This window comes from Pipra filicauda, unplaced genomic scaffold (genome assembly GCF_003945595.2).
Source record: "Pipra filicauda isolate LSUMZ 115617 unplaced genomic scaffold, ASM394559v2 scaffold457_size525107_pilon, whole genome shotgun sequence".
NCBI classification, from domain to species: domain Eukaryota; kingdom Metazoa; phylum Chordata; class Aves; order Passeriformes; family Pipridae; genus Pipra; species Pipra filicauda.
In genome coordinates this window covers 91262-110162 of record NW_024104595.1, presented here as the reverse complement: position 1 = coordinate 110162, position 18901 = coordinate 91262, and the positions used below count along the sequence as shown (strand labels likewise).

Here is an 18901-nt window from a genome sequence, read left to right as displayed (position 1 = left end):
ATTCTGATAGCTTCCGTTAGCTGTCTTTTACATTATTTTTCTTTTTGATGATTTTGTCTTCACTGTTAACTTCTGTATAAAGGAGTATTTAGAAAAGAAAGGAAAAGCATAAAAAAGTATGTAAAATTTTGGCTGGTCAGTGTGACACATCAGTCTCAGGATAATGCTCTGAAATTCACTTCACTGTTGTGCACAGAGATGTCTGAGCTGAGAAAACACCAAGAAGAAATAAATGAGAAAGGTTGCAACAATCATGAGAAACTGATAGACAATAATAACGAAACATCTCTATGTTTCCTTTCAGATACATTTCCCAGTGATTGTAAATCTGACTTAGCTAACAAATCTTCATTGAAAAGAAAGACAAAGCAAAACAAAAAGTAAAAAGAATATCACTGCAGGCAACAAATTAAGTTTCCTAATTTGTGGGTACAAAAGTGACCTTGTAATAAAAACAAATGTACTAATGCGAGTTTGCTGGGTAGTTTCATCTATATTTCTAAGTAAGGGAAATTTCTGTGTGTGGTTGTGTGTGTGTTACTAAACAGCATATTTTACATAAAGAAACAACAGAATTTAATAAAAGCTTTATATTTGCTGACATTAATTACTACTAACTGGAAGTATATTAAAGAAAAAAGATTAAACAAAATAGATGGGACTATTAGCATTTTCTACTTTTTTAAACTAGGTGAGCAGAAATGTGTGATTCTTTACCTGGGCATAAACTCGCATCTGGTTAGAACATGATGTTGCCACATACAAGCAGGCTACTCCAAACTCCAATTCATTTCCACCATAACAGATAATAAATTATTGGTAGTAGTAATAATTACAGTAATAAGTATGGGTGTCTCAGTCTGAGGAGACTGGAATGTTTGCTAAAGAGGATGAGTTATGAGATAGACCAAACTCCTCTCTCTCAGCAATTGTAAATTCAAAATTAAGGGGCTTTAATCAAGGAAGTGTGGAAAAAAACAGAAGAAACAACAACCCTTTATTAAAAGACATATGTATGTTGGTAAAAACAGTAACAGAACACAAAAAAACTAGACAGTAGTCCTAGAAAAAATGGGTCTGACTGAATACTTCTCTGTCCTTCAGCGCAGTCCTAATCGTGGCCTGCAGGGGGCGCTGTTGGATCACTGTCGGTCACCACACGGGGAGAGGGGTCGGGGGGGTGGTCTCGGGTCACGGGAGGAGCCGAAAAGAAGATGGGGGACCCTTCTCTCAATGGAAGGAAGGGGTAAGGAAAAGCAGTTCACCCCCCAACAGGACTCACTGTTCCCAGATGACGGTGTTCCAAGGCTCTCCCCTCTTCTCCCAGCAAGCACAGACCTCTCTGATTGAAAGAAATAAAAAACAACCAGTAGGTCCCGGCGGGAGTCACGAGGCAGTGACGGTGCAGGGCCGGTGGTCAGGCCTCACCAGGACGAAAGAACCAGAAAAAAAACAACTGGCTCCCAGGCTTTTCCTCCAGAAATGCCTGGATACAGTCCCTGTGTCCGTCCCGGTGAGAGCGAGCTCCGCCGTCTGCCACTCTCCCCTCAGAACAGAACCAGACCCTCCTCTCTCCCCAGCCTCCCTGATGGGCCATCAGCGAGGAATGCAGTCTGGCGAGCTAATTCCTTTGTAAGGTTAATTACCTCCCTTCCCCCTTCCCTATTCGAAACTCTGTTTCTCTTACAGGGAAGCAGGGAAAGAAAAAATTCCTCTCTCAGATTTATAACCTATAACAATGGGTGATATGACTTTTTAGATAGATTTTGGATTACTATAATATTTTAAAAGACTGAGAGATGGAAAGTCACTAAACACAGGAGCTATCTGCAATAGTTTAAATATTTTAAAAAGGGACTGCAATGTTCATGGCCATTTAAATAAACATGGAAAATGGCTAAAATGAGGCTATTGCCTAGTCAGTCCATTTTGCAATCACCTTGTGTGCCACCACAGCCATTTGTCTAACCAAACCACCTAGCCTGTCTAGTTGCCATGAGCTCTTTAGAGCAGGGGCTACCATTTACAGTTACTATTTTTTTTTACAGTGCAGATAAACCTAAATCATTGATTAGTAAACTTGTCAATAGGATGAAACACACTGAAAATCCAACAGAGAATTCAAGTATTGTCTCTATTTCAAATTAATAAAAATATTTAATTTAATAAGGTCTATAAATCAACAATTATAAAGAGTTCTAAATATTGTGCTTTTTAAACCCATAAATGTTGTTATAGTAATTTAAGGTGGATATTCTAAACTTTATAAGAAAAAGGACCTTCTTAGTAGCAGTAGACAATAGTTTTCAGGGTTTTTTATTTGCAGAGTTCTCAGGTATTTGTAACATAGCTAGGCTAAGGGAGAATTCTAATATTATCAGCTTTTACTTTTTAAGCCTATTGTTTTTGCCATCTTTCTTGACATCACTATGTCATCTGCAGCTGTGCTGATGCTGGTGTGACAGTTCCAAATAAATGTACTGTAAACAAAAGAAAGTGGTTTCCTAACAACAGGATCCATGTGAATTCTTTCTGAAGATCTTCATACCCCAGTCAAACTTCCTTCAACATGGCAAGCTGACTGTGAGAGGGAAATCAAAATTAAAGAGATTCAAACACCACTGAAAAAGGAAGATTGAACGGATTAAATGAAATGCAGCAGGAAGGTCAAGCGTTTATATTCACATCACTTCAAGGTACCTAATTCTGAACTCCAAAATAGTAAATTTACAAGACTGCAAGTGAATACCAGACATATTAATATTATCATGAAGTATAACAGAAATGGTTAATTGTAAAACAAAAGAGAAGACAAAGATGAAAGAACAAATATTTAGTTTTCTGATTTAACCTACCATTTCAAATTTCCTGCTCCTTTACCTGACCCCATTAACTAATAGTTAGACTTATTCAAATCAATCCTTTCATGAGTGTACCCATGCACAGACTTATAAAGGTGTGATATATGCCTTTTTTACAAATTCATTATTTATTTCAGGTAAGATATTACTATTATTATTATTATTAAGATTATTATTTTTATTATATTATTTACTGAGCATTTTTAATATTTTCTCATCTCTTAAATGAAAGACGTGTTAGAGATTATTTTTTATTTTCTGGATTTTGGTCAAGAAGAAATAGATTGAAATAAGTTCTCTGAATATCCATTAATAATAAATTAAAAGCTGTGATTTTAAAATAAGATTGTTTGGGAAAAAAGGAGCAAGGAACGCAAAGGCTTCTACTTTTCCTATTTTGTCTATTTAAAAAAATGTATTAATTTTCCTCATGCATATGATAGTCACTAAATGTAAGTTCAAAGCAGTAGTTTCACATTTTTAAAAATGGAATATGAACGTTAGGTTTCAAGTGAATTTACATGAGTATTTGTGATCATCAAGCATCTGCCCAATGATAAGATTACACATGGTTATTTCACTCTCAAGCCCAATTTGACTGCAGAATCGAGTGTTTAAAATACCAAAATAAAGTCAAAGAGTTTCTACTGTAGTTTAGGTTACGTTTACAGGAGATATCCCATCCTAAAACTTGACAGTGCAGAACCCCACATGTGGTTCAGGTAGGGTTGATCAGCTTCTCCAGACCTGAGAGAATTACCTGATCCAGAATAGTCACACCATCTGCCTCAATGCGTGACCACACAGACACTCACAGAGGCCAGGCTATGTATAGGTAGTGGGAAAAGCTGGAAAATTCATTTGAGGGCTGACAGACAACATGCCCTAGAACTCAGATATCTTTTGCTTAAGTTGCTGTGGAGGAATAACCACAGGTTGCTTTTAGACATAATCTTAACAAATGAAATATATTTTAGAGGATTTTTTATTAAAAATAATATTATTTTATTCTGTCTTATTCTTACTAACTGGATTCAGCTACTGGTACACATGCACTTTTGAGAACTAGGTATTGTCTGGATTTAGGAAAGAGAAGTTTTTCATTATACTTCTTTTCACCACCTCTGTTAATGAAATAGAAGCACAGAGTAAAAGTAAAACTTAATTAACTGTTAAAATACACCACATCCGTGAAATTTATTTCCCTGACAATGGGAAACAGTTCTGCAAGGCTTTGAAACATCTTTGGCAAGTTTGACAAGGCACTGTGCATAACGAACCTGTAATAATGATTATTCTTCATGATTTCCAGTGTTGCAATGTAAGAGACAGCAATGAGAAACATTTGGGAAAAATAAAAAAGGAATCTCACCCAGGTAAGGACTAAGGGTACCTTGAGCAATACAATCCTGTTAGGACAAGTGAGAAACATCCATCTACCCTTTTAACCCTTTCCTGTGAAATTTCTTTCACAGAGAGACATATATGACTATGTGGACATTCTCTCTGGGCATTAGAGAAAGAACTCCAAATCTCCCCTAGATCAGGTCCCCATATGGTGAGAGCGGCAGGTTTGTTCTTACGCAGTGATCAGGCACAGGGATGCTCAGCAAGAATCTGCACAACACCGATTACAGTTTTCTTCCACCTGTGTTGCCTTTTACATATTTTTCCTTATCCCAGGTCCTTTTCCTTTGCCATTTTCATCCCCTCCAAAAAAAGAAAAACCCTCCTGTATTTATTCTTTCTGCATCGAATCTGGTTTTTTTTTTCTGACTTTGTAAACTTCTTTGTCATTTATAATATGATAATATGGTAATTTCTATCTTAGTCATCAAATCTACTGACTGCTCTTTCTTTCTATTATCTTCTCTCACTACTACTTTTAACATCTTTTAACAATATTCATTTGCTACTACTTTTAATAGCTTTTAAAAATTTGTCACCTTATCTTGTTAGCATAGCTACAGGTCAGCATTGACTATCTGAACACACACTGTAAAGAGCAATCTATTTGCTCGTCTTCTTGCAAGCAAGCACCACAGCGCCTTTTGTGCCACACTTGTCAAAGTGTGGACTGCAGTTCACTTGGATAGATGGAAGACAAAAATGGTTAGAGGCAGGATTTAGCAGTTTATTTGAGTTGACAGCAGTGCAGAGCCTTCAATACAGTGAAAGAAGGCTGTAATTTCTAGTTGTGTGTATTTATGCTAATCAGGGGATTACTAACTACATTTAACTGATATAAACAACTCCACTCCTTCACTGTAGGGAGTGATAGAAACACTGCCATTCAGGAATTACAGGTAGTAACTTCTTGCCACAATGGAAATGAAACTGTTACTAATTTAGGAAATCATATGAAGAAAAGTAAAATTAGGGTGAAGAAAAAAACAACAAAGAAAGCAAAGCAAAGCAAACCAAACCAAAAAAAACCTACAGCCCCCCCCCCTAAAACAACAACCAACCAAACAAAAAAGGATTACTTTATGTGTCCTAAAGTAGATAGTCTTTCTTGTAATCACTTGCTTTTATTTTTCTCATTAAGACCAAAGATGAAAAAAGCAATTCAGCCTTTCTATGATTATATGATCCTCTATTTTTTTTTACAATTCACTTACAAGTTCTTATATATTTTACTAAATATTTTTTAAACTTTTATACTTATATTTGGAGTTCATAGTGGTGACTGAATTAAGAAGCCTCTCTGAATAAAGACAAATATTTTTAAAAGTTCTGTTAATTCTAGCGTCTTGTCAAAATTCAAATGTTTCTCTTCTTTAGAGAAGAATTGATTTTATCACATCTGATTCAGCCAGCCAAACTACTTGAGCAGCAACTTTCCATCAAATGGTAGGCAAATTTCAATGAAGACACTTGTGATCCAGATAATTTTCTTCTCTGAATAGCTCTAAGTGCCCAATATGACAATGGGCACTATTCTACAAGAAAAATGTATTCTAGTGCTGTTCAGTTACATGTTTTGCTCCTTTTACCAATTCTTTTTCTGATTATTCAAGAAAAAAATAAGTAGATAAATGATTGAAAAAATAAATAAAGGTTTCATTGACTCCAATCAGATTTGTTTTATCTTTATCTTTTAAATCATAGTTCAGACAAAAATTAGGATACTTAAACTTTTGTCTTTTATTCATCTGTATTTCAAACCATCCTGAAATTCTCACCTCTAAATCTTTTATTTTCTGCAATCTCTTTAATTTAGTTTTTACTTGTTCCCAAAATTCTGTTTATAAACCACAGGAATATATGTTATTTGGAAAAGGAAATGTAGCAGAAGATATTACAGAGTTTGGTCAAACATATTTTCATAATTATGTTCTACAACATCAGAGAAGAGTGAGTCTGTGTAGTACAGATGTAGTTTGTCATTTTGTTCATAGGAAGCGTTACTTCTTTATGTACTTTGTATAATCATCATATATTATGATGGTATATCTAAATGCTATGATTTCTATAACAAATCCCCGACTTCACTGTAAGAGTAGAACAAGAGAGGAACCACTCACTGATGTAGCAATCACTTGTCTGAAGATGTGCAGGCATATCTGCAAGGATGGAATGAATTCTTTTCAACAGTAATTTCTTCTGAAAGTAAACGGAGACTAAATCAGTCGGGTATTTCATCTCCAGTTTTAATTTTTTTCTCATCTTTTCATTGTTTCATCTTGACCAGCCCATGGCACTATATGGTGAGTAAACCCCAAGGCAGCAGTCATTCTGAACAATGCTGTGAAAAGTTCATTTGTCTTCTTTATGGGTCTTGCATTTGTGAAGAATCACAGCAGAGTTCTGAGAGTTTGCTATTTGACTTGAACACAAAGTTCTTGGCTTACTAAGAAGAGAATAGAATCCTTGGGCATGAAGAAACAAAAAAAAGATTCTTTCCTGCCCCCGCTTTTCAAGTAGCATTGAAAGGCAGCATTGCCTAAGTCTTTTGCCTTCTTAAGAAACTAATGAAATGGTGATGTATGTCTGTACATTTGCACTTACAGAGGAACTGTTCTCTGCATTTCTGACAGCAACTCTTTCTCTGCTTGTTGTAGCTAGGAGTGCTGCATCTGTAAGAAATTATCATTTTGAGGTTATTGATAAAGATACTTCTGATATTTTCTTGATAATAGTACTTTACTCTTTTACTTTATAGTAAAATCATGAAAGCCTGATAAAACTAGAGGCATATCATTTGCAATTGGTTTATTTTTTATTACTGATGCTTTAGCTTGTGAAATAGGGTACAAGGATTTCCATGTGACAAGATAAGAAAAACCTGCCTTAGTTAACAAAGACAGAAGTACTGATGCAGAAAAGACTAAATCACCAGTTTTATCACGTCACCAGAAGCAGGAAGGAAGTCATAAGAAAGAAGATGTGAATCCAAAACACCCATAAGTATCCCAAGGTAGTGGAAAAAGAATTTAGGGAATCTGAAAGAGAAATAAATTGTCTGTCTTTTCTTTCTTCTTATTTTTCTTGAATTGTCAGTAGTATGTTTGCCAACGGAAGAAAAAAAGGGCAAAAATGAAATCAGGTTTCATATTTTCTCACCAAAATCCTCTGTTTTCATCCTAGATATATTTACAGTTATGCTGTCCTACATGATCTTCATTGCTCTGTTTTGCAATTCAAAACAAACTGCTGAAAATAGCAAAAGACTGATTTTTGCAAGTAAGAAAACCAGTTATTGTTTTAATTTTAGTGGGTTTTTACCCATGATTGGGTTCATAAAATTTAAGATATAAAAGAAATTAAAAATGTTGATATGTTTATCATACATCATATCATACATATGTTATGTAATCACTAACTTAAGGTTAGATTTGTAGTTTTTTGAAAAATAATTTAACTTTATGCACTAGGCACCTTAAGCTCAGCAAAGTGTCAGCCCATAAGATATGACCAGTGTTTTTTTATAACTGGAATAATTTGAATAGTACAGCAGAAAGAGACAAAAATTGAAAATAAAACACAAAAGGTCTTGGAAGACTCCAGGTGAAGGAAAGGAACTGCAGAAAACTATTAAAATGCTTAATAAAGTATCTCTACTAAGGAGCATAAAAAAACTAATCAAAGTAACACTGGAATAATTGTTATTCATTTTCAGTACAAAACAAAATCCATTACAAATGCAATAATTAAAACAAAAAAAAAACCCAAACCAACAAAACCTCTCCAAAATACATTTGTCTGAAAACAAGGAAATGCTCCAATCTTGCCCTTTGTAATCCTTAATAGTTTTCTATATGGATATTACAACATATATATATATATATATACATATATATATAAAATTCACTGAGGAAAAATAACAATTCTATAAATGCATGAAGGTAATTCAGAAAAATAAGTGATAAATGTTCATTCTTCAGAAGTTTTGTCTATTCTGAAAAGTTAAGTGATTTCCTTAGTTTTTTAAACAAACTATTTTTTTTATTAAAAGAATTTATCATCATTGCATTAAATTTCACTGCTCATTTTTAAATCTAGATTCAAAAACTGAACATACTTATTCTGGAGATTGAAATTTATACAGTTCTCTTCTCTAGTTGACTCTAGCTGATTTTATCTTTTTTCCTTAAAGAGTGCTTTAAACAATGTGTAAGAGGTAACTGTGAATGGTTCTGTTTTGCATTAAAATGATTAATCTGGAAATTCTAAAAGTCTCTGAAGGAAAGTCTAACTACAAAGGTTACATGCCTGATCTCCCTCCAGCTTAAAAAAAAGGTAAGTACCAAAACTCTCTCTAAAGGTATGACTACTGGGAAAAAAAAAATATATTTTTCTTGTTAAATACAAAACCCTTGAAAAAATGGAAAAAATATCTTTTGTTTTAGGTCAAACTCAGAATTCAAGTTTTTCTGATATGTGTTAGGATCACTGGTTTAGACTCATTCTCCCAAGATCACTAAATAGTATTTTAAATTATATAAAAAATGGTGACTGACATTAGTACATTTCAACCAGGGGTCTGAGACATTGTGGTGAGATGTTTTAAGTGCTGGGCAACTAGGCAGCAGGGCAATATCCCAGATGAAGGAATATGATGTATTTTTAATTTTCATTACCTTATTTTCCCCTAAATTATTGAAAGAAAGATATTTCAGTCATTCTATATGATTCCTTCTAGGATCATTGTTTCTATAAGAATAAAAAAGAAAACCAAAAAAAGTTATGTTAAAATAAAATGCTGGGGTTTGTGGTTTTGGTTTCGGGGGTGGGGGGGTGTTTCTTTGTTGTTGTTTGTTTGTTTTCCTACTTCCATGCTCTCTAATCTTGCCTTCAGCAACTGAACTGGAAAATTAATTCTCCTTATGTTCTTTTTTTTATGCATTTTAAATCCTTGCTCCAGCCACTTTGTTTTGCCTCTGTGACATATACTGTGAAGCTTTAAGTTGAGACCTGTGTTTAAGTGTAAACATGACTGATGAAAAACTTAGGCAAAGAAGGTCTTCAGTACGATCACTGGACATGTGACTTGAGATATCTTAGAGTGTTACTGCTAAGGACAATATAAAGATAGCTTTATCTGCAGGATTTCATGCTATTTCATAGCATTCTTAAGAAAAGAATCATAAGTGTCCCATAATAAGAAGGACAAAATAGAGACTGTTGTGACCACTGCTATGGGATATGTAACCAGTAGAATTTTAAGTATCAAATGCTTTTCAGGATCTACTACTCCTGTGCTCAGTATGGCTGAGAAGTCAGTCCGCTTTCCTCTTAGCAGCCCGTGTGGTGCTGTGGTTTAGATTTGTTACCAGAATAGTGTTGGTAACATATCAGTGTTTTGGCTACTGCTGCAAGATGCTTGAAGAGCATTTAAGGCTTTTGCTGTTCTGTGGTGTCCCTAGTCCTCACTGGTGGTGGGCAAAATCTTGGGAGGGGGCATAGCCTGAACAGTTGAACCAAACTGACTGAGCAGATAGCCTGCACCATATGACATCGTGCTCTGCAATAAAAACCGTGAGTTTGATCTTTCAGAAGTAACTGTGGATTGGAGGAAACTAGCTGTGTATCGATTTGCCTGTAGGAGATAGTGAGTGGTTGCCTGTGCATTGTTTATTGGTTTGAATTTTTTTCATTCCTTCTTTTTCCTTCATTTAATAACTCATCTTTTATTTTACACATCAGTTTTCCTACTCTTCTCATTCTCTTCCCCATCCTGCTGCAGGGTGAGTGAGCAAGCAGATGTGTGGGTCCTTTGTTCCTGGGCAGCACCAATCTACTACAGCTCACAACAGAGAAGCAATATAAGGAAATAAAAATGAGAAAATAATGAACATTTTTATTATATGTTTCAGATATAACAATATTTTGGCAATACACAAAACATACTGTAACACTGACATCTGTACACTGTTCAGAGGGAAAAAACCCCAACAAAATAAGAGCTATTTCGATATCAAGTATAGTTTACAATTCAGAAAATATTGGGAGATGTACTGATTTTGGTTGGGATAGCACTACATTTCTTCATAGCAGCTTGTATGGGGCTATATTTTGTATTTGTGCTGGAAACAATCTTGATAACACAGGGATGTTTTTGCTATTGCTGAACAACACTTACACAGAGTCAAGGACTTTTCTGCTTCTCACATCCCAGCCCACTAGTGAGGAGGTTGGGGGTGCATATGGAGTTGGGAGGGGATACAGTCAGGACTGCTGACTCCAGCTGACCCAAAGGATATTCCATACCATGCGTCATCATTGTCTGTATATAAAGGTGGGGGAAGAAGGAATGTGGGGACATTTGAAATGATGACATTTGTCTTTCCACATAACTGTCATGCATGATGGAGTCCTGCTATCCTGGGGATGGCTGAACACCTGCCAGCCCATGGGAAGTGGTGAACGAATTCTATGTTTTGCTTTGCTTTCATGTGGTTTTTGCTTTACCTATTAAATTGTCTTTATCTCAACCCACAAGTTTTCTCACTTTTACTCTTCCAATTCATTCCCCCTTTTCATCGGGAAGGAGACTTAGTGAGTGATTGTGTGGTGCTTAACTGCCCACCAGGATTATTCTATTACTGGAGATCTGATCGAATTTCCTGTATTTCTCTTTATGGCTTGGGGTCAAATTTTTAAAAATAGAAATTCATGAATTGAGCCCTGGAAACTGAAGTCTGGTAAAAGAAATTCCACCTGCTCATAACCTGTAATCCATTATGGCTGATGAAACAGAATATCCAACCGAATAGTTTAATCATGGAATAATACAGTATGGATCTAGTTAATTAGCACAACACAGTGATACAGGAGAATGGAAGGCTTAGACAAAGTTTTAAAAAGCAAAGCCTTGTCTCCGTCTTGAGGTGCAGGAAGGACTCCCTTGCTTTCTAAACTCCTTCTCAGGGAAGGGTTTAGGTGCAGCTGAATCCTATCTTAGCCTCAGACTGTGTTAAAAGTTTAAATTTACGGGAATTATAGAGGTATTAAACACTCTGTCCCACAGATTTTAATGATGGTAAAATGAGAATATTTATATAAAATGAATATTTATTTTATACAAATGATCAGACAAAAACCTTAATCGAACTATTTACTACACAACATAAACATTAAAACAATATAAACACTGCAAATCTACTAGTAGAGTATAATATAGCATAAAGTAGTATAGTGCACTGTAACAAAGCAATTATTGAAGCAGTTATATTAAAGCTAGCAGAAAGAAATAATTATTAAATAGAGATCTGATGTAACTCACCCATACCAGTGCTCATGGGGAGATCTCTTTCTCTCAAACTCAAGAAGTAACCTTGGGGGCATCCCCAGCCAAGGGAGGAATCTCCACACAGACACCCCAAGAAGGGTTGTGTCGAAGAACCTGACTGCATGAGAGGAGACTGGACTTTTTATAGTATAAAGTGATTGACTGCTAGTCACACCTTTACAGGCCAGCTATCAGCTTATATGTCAAATCAGACTTCAAAAAGCAGGGTGAGTATTCAAAGTTTGATGAACCAGGATGTTTTTAGCATAGTTAACACCAAGACAACACCCTGGCTCCAGCAGTTGATCTTGCATGCTAGCTTGATTAATAGCTTGATTGGATCTTGGGTCTGGTCAGGGTGGGAATATCCCACCACACAGGGACTTGAGCTAGTCCTAGACAAGATAGATTGGTACCAGTAACACTCTTGGTCTTTTAGGATGGCTAACTAGGAAACCATTAATTAGTCTTCCTGTAAACAGGAACATTGCCACATCTTCATGTGATAGATTTTCTATTTTTGCATAAGTAACGTCAAGTGTTAGAAGATCAGTTCTGCAAATCACTGTTTTGTACAATTAAGCTAAAACACGTTATAGTAGACAAGACACTCAATTTTGGTTTTGATTTACATTTAAACATCAGAGGGTACAAGAAGAGAAGAAAAATCTTACTAAATTACTTGAAGTGTAGTACAATCCTGTGTAATAACCCCATTGATGCTGTAAAGTACTATTGTGTATGAATACATAACTAGACCTGTAGTGAGGTTTTTTACCAATTTTCTGACAAAAACCCTTCAGGTCATTTTGAGGACCATGAAAACACAGTTCTCATATGAATAAACTTTTGAATTCATATTCCTACTAATAATTATATTAAAATTGCAAGCATAAAGACGACAGAAACATATTCAGAATAATGTTGGGGGGGTTATTGTTTGGGGAGGGTAGTCATAATTAGGGCTGGGAAAAGAATTAATTTTCTGTTTTGAACTTGGAACTTGAAAAATTACATAAGGGTTGCTGCAATCTAAAAAAAAAATTAACTGTTTCCATCTATTTTGTTTTGATGAGGAAAGCTTTTCTCTACATACAGAGAAGTGGTTTGTTTATGCATAGATGTATTTGTAACAAAAGATTAAGGTGCATTTTTGACTCAAAATAAAGTGTTCAGTATTTTTATAAAGAAAATATAGTGGTAGAAATGAAAATGCAAGAATTAACTCTAAGAATAAGAGTCAGAATATAATTTTTTTTACCAGTTTACTAATTTGCAGTCTTTTATTTCCACCAATGAAAAAAGAGAAAAATTAATCAAATGAGTTCATGTGAAGCAGGTGCTTAGAATAGCAAGATAATTTTCTTGAGAATGTCTCCTATTTTTACTTTTTATGCTTTTCTACTTTTAATTTTGATGTTTGATCATTGATTAAAGACCAGAGTCCACATCTACTAATTCCTGTGTAAATTTTCTAAAAGGTAAAAAGTAATATTTTTACAAGGCCTCTAAAACTGCAGTTCCATGAACAGTATTGTTGCCCTACCACTGGAGGAATTTCAGCTTTCCTATCTGTGGTCACTTTGATGTCTGAGAGCTCAGTAGTGGAGATCACAGGCTTAGGTACAGAGCTTCTCTGTTAATAAGAATTTTGAAGATGGGCTTATGATATCCTCAGCATGTATACTGATCAATGAGTTGGTGAAAAAATGCATAACAAAGTTATAAATTCATTTTTTCAAAGCCAGAATTATTCAGATAACAGCCTAAATCCAGAAGCAGAGTGACTAATACTTGTATGAAGCACTTAGGGAAATCTAACTGTCTTAAAAAGTTAAAAAAAGTTCTCAAACACTGAACTGATTAGACAAATTAATAAAATTATAGCAGAGAATTAAATCTTTTATTTTTGTTAATAGGGAAATCCTTACAGTTCTATCCAACGAATTGACCTTCCCTAGAGTTTAGTACCTGTGCTGTAGCTGTTCAAGAGGTCTATTTTGAAGGTGGGATGGCTGCAGAGTTTGCAGTTCTAAACTTCACACCAGCTAAGGGGTGCATTTGCTGCAGTGAATAGCTTTAACGGGGGAGGAAGGCAATGGGAGTATCACAGGTCACTCATCTCTCTCAAAAACTGCCATAGACCTCTAAATCTCAAACTGTTTATGAGGTATTGACACAAAATTTCTTTTTTTAACAATAAAACTTTCCCTAATAATTTCTTTGCTTTTGAAAAATGGCGATGCACAGGAGAACTGAAGTCTAAAATTATTGATTGCTTATTCTATGGACGTGGCAAGATATTGTCACAATGGTAAACAGGCTTCCCTTTCTAATACAAAATCTATTTAATTTTTTTACTCTCATTTTATATATTGGTATAAAATCACTTGCATTCCTAAATGGCTGTTTGAAAATAGTCTTTAGTATAGGGCACTGGCTCATCCTGTAGCCAATAAATAGATTTCCCTTATTTTCCCTACATGTATATATGTATTTTTATATATATATATTTATACTTATACTAAGAATATTACTCTCACATTGTCATCTTAATCTTGTAAGGGCATTCTTTCAAGACAGTCCATCTGTTTGCACCTTCTATGAGGCCTACTTTAATTAACTATTTACAAAAGTCTTTATATCATTATATTTACTAATCAGCTGTCCAATAAAATCAAGAATCCCTATACATTGATATAATTTTAAACAAAATAGTATTGGTATTCGTGAAAGTCCTCTGAGCAAGAGTTCCATCTGTATGCAGCAACAGCACCAAAAAAATAAGACTGGCACAAACTCTAATGTTTCTGCCTGGAAGCATTATTGAGGGCCACAGCAGATTCCTTTTTCTAAATACCTAGTGCACATTATCTTTCCATTGAGGGCTGCCAGTGAAGTTTTAGTACCTTTTTCTGCAACAGGAAATCCTGCCTAGAAGCAACTAAAATAGACCATTTATTCATTTCTCATAGGTCAACAAAAACTCATCAGAGAGTATTGACTGTGAGGCATCACTGAGCTTCGTTAGATTAAGACTGGCAAATTAAAGATGAAAGGCTCTGCACCACAGATGAATTGGGTTTAGTCTTCTTTCATACTGTTTAGTTCGAAAATCATTGAGAGCATTATTTTCTGAATGCATGCTTTTCTCCTGGGCTTAAGACTGAGTGAAGGCAGAGACTGGGACTGATTCTGATTCATAACGTAGATATGCAGAGAAATGGTGGAAAACAAACTCTATAAGAAGAAGCCTGAAAGTTTGCATAAATGTTTCTCAGCACACAGACTTTGTTTCTGACCTTTGCTCCTGAAAATCATTACAGAGATAGAACATATCCAGAAATTAGGGTAAGATAATGGGGATCATTTGAGGGCATTATATCATTCAAACAAAATTTGGAATTTAGAAAGAACATTATAAACCTCAACATATATTTTAACATACTTAAAAAAGCCTTTTTCTGCATAGAATGTAACTAGACCATGTTTAAATTCATGATAAGTATTGTTCTTTAAAAGATAAATGCCATGTAACCGAGTTCTCCATTATATACCACACACTTCTAAGATTTACTATGGTGTTGCTTCACACATTTTGATTGAGCAGACCTGTTGAAATTGACTTACGATTGAATACTACATTCTCAATAATTAGGTTTTTTACTTTAAAAATTACATATTTCACTTTTGAATATATTTTTGTTGTGATATAGGGATAGGAAAATGAGTCTAGGAGAAGTGTCATATTGAAATATTTTTAATTCTATTTTTAATTGATAGTGAAGTTCAAAGCTTCAAATTTGACATAATAATGTTTTATGGTGAGCCATATTGTATGTAATGCTGTCATAAAATTTCATAGGAAAATCAAAGCATCTTACAAATTATTTAGTGAAACACAGTTTCCATCTTGATTCAAAAGATTTAAAGTACACTACTGACATGTAATTAGGATTCAAGGTGAAATATTTCTATAAAGAACTTTCTATCTGCAGTTGCACGTATACACAAAACTAACTAATGGAATTAAATTATTCTTAATTATCCATAATTTATCAAAGTTAATAACTTAATAAGAATCACCATTATTATAATTAATTACAATATAGTCATAATATTGAAGTATTACAATATTGCAGTAAACCATTTAAATTATTATAGCTAATGCATCATTGTATTGGGTGGACATCTCACAAAATTTTTTTGTTTGTATATAAGCATAACAGAAGTTGTTTTGTACTATTATGTTCAGTGTTGAGGAGAACAAAGAAAAAAAGTTAAATTTTTGTTTTAAAAAATTCTAACTAGATTTATGCACATTTTTGAGATAAGAAATTGCTCTCCAGGGCTAAACTGTATCTTTTTCTCAAAGTGACCTGTAGTAGACTCTTAGGGAAAAGAAAAAAATAAATATGTAAAGATTTCATTATATGTTTTAAGTTTATTATCTCTAAGTTCTTTTAAAATTGGAAAATTTATCTCCAATAAATGGGAAAGGAAATATACTTTTCCAGTTCAGTCATCACTTTGTGTGTTTAAATTGAATTCCTCTTTTGTGTCTTTGAAGAATCTTAAACTATTTGCTTTATTTAGACATAAATTACTTCAGATTCAACTAAGGGATGAGACCTCATGCCCTGGAAAAGACAGATAGTAGGGCAACATATGACAACAAAACTACTGTAAATAATTGCAGTCTACAACTAAAGAAAGAATTTAAGTATTTCACAGTGATAGATTCTAAAATACCTGTAATAACTTGACCTAAGAATCATTTTTGATTATTAAAGAATAACTTTTTCTCAGTGCAAATAGGTTTAAAATATGCAAATAGAAATTAAACATGCAAATAAACTATTTCTATATTGGAAAAGTATTCAGATTACTATTGATAAGATTTAATAAAATGATAGTGCAGCATCATTTTGTTGAGAGGAAGTTAAAAACTACACAAACCTCAAAGTAGGATATAACACTAAAAGTAGAAATTTTTAGTGTGATAGGACAACTCTGGTATTCTATTTACAAAGACAAATAAGTGGTTAATGAATATTGCTAAGAATGTACCGAAGGTTCAAAATGAGATTTTAGGCCTCACATCTCCTCCATGAGTAAAGAGAAGAGAAAGGTAAATCACAGAGACACAAAATGTTTTGAAGGACAGGAAAAAAAATAATTTTGCCTCTGACTAATAAGGTTAAAGATATTACTATATTCAGGAAATGTGAAATGTCTGCCTCTTGACATGTTTCCCCACAGACAAGCCTTGACAGGCGTAAGACAACAAATAACTTTCTGGTTTTGCAGCTGCTGTTCAAAAATTTCCCAGTACACATATTTTGACAGAAAATTGCTCATTTTCCATTTTTAAATATGAAATCATTTTTCTGTTAAGAAGTGGTAATTTTTATGTTACTGAAAACAAAATCCTTTCCAAATCAAGGCAGAAAGATACCTTTATCTGAGACAAGTAGCATTGAAGAACATAAACTAAGAAAGTTGAGGTAGTTAGACTGTAAAATTTATATATATCTATACATCAAGCATTATAAATAAACAAAAAATAATATCAGTTCAAATAAATAAAATCACATGAACCACATTTTTTTTAAAATAATGGAGATGGAGCTGATAGGGTCTAAATTCTCATAAAGCAAAATAGAAATATTATTTTTGATGTTTTTCACATAAAATACAACTGATTTACATAAAACTCTTTAAAAGTGATAGATTTTTTAAAAAATGAAGAAACTAAGGGAGAAATACCTGTACTAGAGGGACTGTCAAAACACCTTGCTTTCAGAGCAGCTTCATGAAACTTTGTACTTAATTCTGTGGGAATTTTTCTGACAATAGTTAGCAAAGAGGTTTCTTTGTGATATCAGTGGTGTCAGTTCACAGTTTTCAAGTCTGTGAGCCTTGGTTCTCTGAAGCTGTAAGCATCATGGAAGTGGTCATTACTTATAGACATGGTGCAGACAAGTTGAAAAACTCTTGAGCTGACTTACATTCTCCTAACTTCAAATTGATCTTCTGCTTCGAATATGAAATCAGTGCAGTGTTGGCTCAAACTACTGTTTCTGCTTAAGGGAAAAGTAACATATTTTCATGCTTATATTTTTGGCAAGTATTTCATGGATATTAAGACGGTGCAAAGAAATATTTTATTTGCTCAGAATTTAACTAAGTGTAATAACTCTGGTTAGACCACTCAAACCAGAATTTCAAAATATCAAACTGTGATAGTAGAAGTGTTGTATGAACACTGGTGAGATCACACCACAGCTCTGAGACCCTCATCTGTCTGTTGGCACAGCCCACTGAGCAAACAGTCATAGAGGGAAGCACTTCAGAAAAATGTGCCAAGATGTGCAAAACCGTGCACTGGGGCTTGTGCTACCCTCCTATTCCACATTGATCCTTTCAGTTCTGGATGTTTTGCTCGGGTTTGTTGCTCTGTGTAGTTCCCTGCGTTTTGAACTTAATTCAAATGAACTACAGCTTCTACATTTGCAGAAAGTGTTAACCTCTGCATCTGAATTGTCATCAAAAACACAGTTTGTGACTATGAACTTCGCCTCCCTGTGGGTTGCAGATGGTGGTGTTTGTGTGTTCATTCTTGCTGCCACCACTCTACCAGTGTCTACTCAGAGCCACATACACAGAGAAGGGAGAGTGGAGAAGAAGCATTTTCAGATATTAGTCAACTCCCTTTGTTCTCTTTGCAGACAACAGGAAGAATGTTGTTCCACCATCAATGTGATTGAGGTCATCTAAAGCTCAGTTGCTATTTTGTCTTGCCTTGGATGAACATATATATCTCTATATTAGTTTTGGTTAAAGTTAATGATAATGAATGCCAAACCTAATAACCATTTTTTTAATTGAAATCACAAAATCTACAAAGATGTCATTTCTTGAATGTTCTGTTTTATCACTGAAGTGGCGATTTTGTGTATATGGAGTGAGTTCACCAAAAGACCTGACTATTTTCTTGCTATCATAACAGGGTTTGGGCTGGAAGGGACCTTAGGTCATCTAGTTTCAACTGTGCTGCCATGGGTGGGGATGTCATGCCCTAGATCAGTTTGATCAGGGAAATGCTATGTTTAAATGTTTCTTTGAAATTGCTGATGTATTTGTGCAAAACAAGGATTTGGAATTCACCACAGTTTTAATGTCTTTTTTTTTTTTTTTGTAAAAATAAAATTCATAGTGTATGTTATAGATTAATAAAAAAGCATTTTAGGATCAATATGTCAATTGCAATCATATGCTGCTTATAAAAAAATTATGCTTAGAT

General features: G+C 34.3%; 1 long non-coding RNA gene across 2 annotated transcripts; it reads left to right on the top strand.

The window, feature by feature from the left end:
- Positions 1-1553: 1553 nt before the first annotated feature.
- LOC120324200 lies at positions 1554-7594 on the top strand. Of its 2 annotated transcripts, none has more exons than XR_005565316.1 (4): positions 1554-1632; positions 2443-2696; positions 4174-4237; positions 7452-7594. It is a non-coding gene; the product is annotated as an uncharacterized LOC120324200 (long non-coding RNA). The 2 variants fall into 2 exon arrangements; XR_005565315.1 differs by having other exon boundaries at positions 7102-7594.
- The last annotated feature ends 11307 nt before the right edge of the window (positions 7595-18901 follow it).